General features: G+C 37.7%; 1 long non-coding RNA gene across 1 annotated transcript; it reads left to right on the forward strand.

Moving 5' to 3' along the window:
• The first annotated feature begins 2,166 nt into the window (after positions 1 to 2,166).
• Positions 2,167 to 4,164, forward strand: LOC136764129 (uncharacterized). Its single transcript, XR_010821144.1, has 3 exons — positions 2,167 to 2,264; positions 2,634 to 2,732; positions 3,561 to 4,164. It is a non-coding gene; the product is annotated as an uncharacterized LOC136764129 (long non-coding RNA).
• The last annotated feature ends 409 nt before the right edge of the window (positions 4,165 to 4,573 follow it).

Below are 4,573 nucleotides of genomic sequence, written 5' to 3' on the forward strand. Positions count from 1 at the left end.
AAATGGCACTTGGAAACTGGAGGAAACTGTGAAGAAGAGGTCTGGCAGACCCAAAGCCACAACAGAAACTGAAGATAAGTTTCTGAGAGTCAACAGCTTGTGTGATAGGCGGCTCAGAAGGACAACAGCTTCAAGCACAGCTTAACACTGGTCAAAGTGAGCAAGTCTCAGTTTCAACTGTGAAGAGAAGACTTCGAGCTGTAGGTTTGACAGGTCGAGTGGCAGTAAGAAAGCCATTGCTAAGATGGCAAAATAAGAAAAAGAGACTTGCCTGGGCCATGAAGCACCGCCAGTGGACTACTGAAGACTGGAAGAAGGTCTTATGGACCGATTAATCAAAATTGGAAATCTTTGGTTCATCACACAGGGTTTTGTACGCAGTCGAGTAGGCAAAAGGATGGTTCCTCAGTGTGTGACACCAACTGTCAAACATGGAGGAGGTGATGGTCTGGGGCTCTTTTGCTGGATCCAGATCCGGCGACTCGCACAGAGTGAGTGGCACCCTGAACCATGCAATACCCTCTGGTATACGCCTAGGGTTCAATGACCCAAAACATACCTCCAGGATCTGTCAGAACTACCTTAGAAGAAAAGAACAAGATGGTAGGCTTCAAATCATGGAATGGCCAGCACAGTCTCCAGACTTAAACTTTGTTCTGTGCATTAATTTCAGAGTACATTAAGACAGTGGTTCCCAATGGTTCACAGTGCCCCTAGGGGGGCGCAAGACCCTTTATGGGAGGCGCGGGGAAAGAGCTGAATGTGTAAAAATCAAGACGAGACACAAGAAATCCCCGAGGGGATCTGATAACTGTTGATTGCTGAAATCGCATTGGATAAACTGATATCTTTTGCATCGACCTCTCTCTGTGAAACGACTTTTTCTACACTTACACACATTAAAGACAAACTGTACTGTCCGACTCACAAGAGTGGAAACTGGGTCTCGGTTATTGGATTCTTCCACATTCAGTCCTGGCCAATCAGAATAGAGGACTGTCAGGCAGCAGTGCCTATGAAGCCGCTGATTGGTAGTTTCAGATTATAATACACAGCAGTTTATATGAGCTGATAATTACGGTAAAATGAATACATAAAAATAACTTGCAGCTCCAACATGTCAGCGAGTGGAAACCAGCTCGCCAGGACTCTATGCTGCAATAAAACGCATTAATAAAAAAAATACATTAAATGCGAAATAATGCATTGTGTGTAATTGCAAGAAGTTCTGAACTTTATTTTAAAATACTAATCTAACACAACAACTTAATTAAATAAATTCGGAAACATACCTGTGCGTTCAAGTTCCAGTGAAAACAAAATATATAGCAAAAGCTGGCTGTGTGTGTTTTAATAATATTAGTTTGACTTTTAGGTGGGTGAACATCCCAGCTGTAGATTTGTGGTATATTCATTGCACTGCACATATTATACACGTCACAGTGTTTTAATTTACTTTGTCAAAGTATTTCCACGCAATTCTCTGAGAGGAAGCCACTGGTCGCGTTCTTGTTGCAGAATTGCACCGATCCCATTGGCGGAGTCACACAGATCTGTCATTGTCAACCAATCACAGACAAGAAATAACAAATCCCACCCTCCCGTCAATCTTCATTACAGCTACATAGAGAGCTAATCAACCGTACAGGCTTTAAAATAAAATAATAATAATAATAATAATAATAATAATAATTATTATTATTATTATTATTATTATTATTATTATTATTATTATAGTATTAACTAATATTATTTTAACTAACGAGCTGTGACCCAAATGTTTTTTTTTTGGGGGGCGCCACCCAGAAAGTTTGGGAACCACTGCATGAAAAGACATGAAACTACATACATTTCAATAAAAACTGGAAAAATGAAGGTGTTTTAAAACTTTTGACCTGTAGTGTAATCTTTAAACATGTTTTTTAAAAGTTTAAATGTTTATGAATTGCATGGGACGGCTCAAGCTCCTGCCCAAGAACCTCTCCCAACATCTCCGGTGCACACGCTACAGTAATACTTGCTGATTAACATCATTCTTGCCCTGACCACAATTTCTGTATGTCATTTGAATATCAAGTTTTCGCAATTTGATAGTTTTGATAGCATCAGGCAGACACACATCTGATGTCAAGATTACAAATCTGGTAAACGCCCCTTCTCATGGTTGAATATATAGGAGGAGCGCTGGAGTTTCACTTCACTGAGGCTGTTGAAGATGAACCTGCTCATGACCTTCGGCTTTGCTTGCTCACTGCTTTCTTCAGGTAGGATATTTCTAATTGCTTACTTTACAGCTGCTTTAAAACTGGGCAGACTACAGCCTAATTCAGGCTATACAGGTTACCATGTAGATATAGGTAGATATATATCCACACAAAGTACTGAGACATCAAACTGTTCATATTAAGTGCTTGAATATTTCCACGTCATGAGTTAAGTTTGTCCATTTGTGTTTGTCAATCATTATACATTTACTGTAGTAAAGCAATGCAATTGTATTGTCCATGCAATGGGCTGTGGTTAAACAACAATACGGGAGCCCTATAATGAAATAATATCATTGAGGTTATAGAGTGTGTGTTTCTGTGATTGACTTTGATTTGTCATTTACTCTCTACTGTGTTCTTTGGCAGCGTCTGGACTGCAGTGTTATTCCTGCTCGAATATGCAAACAGACTGCAATCAAAAAGAAACATGTGATGCTTTAGAAGATCGATGTATGAAAAGCTCAAGTGAGTAATGGATCTAAAACCCACGAATGCACAGCTGGGCAATGACAATATATATATTATTTGTGTAAACTGGATTTTGTAAATTGCATTATGCCTTGAACTGTACTGTATTATTGCACTTTTTATTGCTCTTATATTTTGTAAGTCGCCCTGGACAAGGGTATCTGATAATAAAAAAATAAATACATAAATAATATATATAACATGATTACATATCATGACACATGTAGTTACACATGTATCTATTATAGACATAGAAAATATAACCAACATCACAAACTAACCATTTTTATTGCATCACACTCTCCTAACCTGGACTGTATCTATGCTGTGCAATATACTGAGTAAGACACATGTACTGAATTGTAGTTTTAGAGAAGTATGACTTTTAGTTCACTGGTAGGCCTACGGTACCTTAAACTGACTTTTGTTTAATTGCTTTTTTAATTTGGACTACTCTTAGTACCATCCTTACAACCAAGATTTGAACAATTTTTAAAAAGGTTTCATATTCATTATGGGACTTAGCTGTCTTTTGTTTGTGTATGTGCTTGTAATTTGATTTAGAAATGTGTCCCAATGTATTTATATTTCATTTTTATTTTCAACATACACAAAAACAATAATGTAAATGTGTATAATATGCATAACAGTGGGTGAACAAAGTGTATTTTGGGGTGTATATATATTTTAATCCATATTATATACATTTTTGTATAAAATGTACTTTAGGCTATACATCATAAGTTGGTAGTTTTTCTAATATGTTAGTTGAACTTCTTTCATCACAAAAATAATGTTAAAGAAAATTCCTGTGCTTTCTCTCAGATATTGTTGGTGGTGTGACAATTTTCATGAAGAGATGCACTCAACAGTTAGCATGCACTACAGGCGTGTGGACCTGCTGTGAAGGAAACCTTTGCAATGATGCCAAACGTGCGGGACCAAGCGTCCTCCTTGTGCTGGTGCCTCTTGTCTCCATCCTCCTCCGCTGAGCAACCTTCACCAACCCCTTTACTTTTTCTTTTAATGTACTTCTGTATTTTTAAAATAATTATGTGTGTGTGTTGGGGGGTGGGGGGGGAGAAATTCATGACATTGCATAGAAATAATATGGTGGTTAATGTGTAAAGTGAGATGGTTTCAGAGACTAACAGTTTCATGTTGTAGACTAAAAGAGGCAGAATAATTTCCAGGCTGTGCTTAAAAACATATTTAAATTTGGAGTAATCAAAAGCAGTATGTTATTTTGTTTCTGTTAAACATCTGCTTTGTCTACAAGTTCCTTATATGCAATTTGTTCCAGTTTCTGTGTATAAATGTCTGTCAAAAGCTGGACTAAATTCAGAGTCAGGGAGACACAGTGGAGGACGTCTCTCTGTGTGTGCCCTGGCACTTCAGAGGCTTGTGTAATAAACCTGCTGATTATTGACTCTGGACTCTGACTACTATTTTATTGGAGGAGGGGTTAAATAAATTCATGAATTGGAATTGTAAGTATTCTGTTACTAAAATATGTCATTATAAAATATTTGAATTAGGATCAAATAATAATCATACTCATTGTTGAACCCTTCTTGTAAATAACTGGATAAGTCATTGAGATAACACAAATAGAACTTTAATCAAGCTAGCTTTGGAAGTGTCACATCAGGCCTGCTCCCTCAGTGAGACGTAACTGTTACAAACACAAGTGTAGCTTTTTATGTAAAAATGACTTAGAATGTTGTGACCGTTAGTCCAATCAAAAAGCTTCAAAAGATGCAAGATCCGCAAAGCTGCCCTTCCCGAGGGAGGAGGTCATCATGGAAGCAGATGTCTGGTCCTGTTACAGCAGGGGT

This window comes from Amia ocellicauda, chromosome 12 (genome assembly GCF_036373705.1).
Source record: "Amia ocellicauda isolate fAmiCal2 chromosome 12, fAmiCal2.hap1, whole genome shotgun sequence".
NCBI classification, from domain to species: Eukaryota; Metazoa; Chordata; class Actinopteri; order Amiiformes; family Amiidae; genus Amia; species Amia ocellicauda.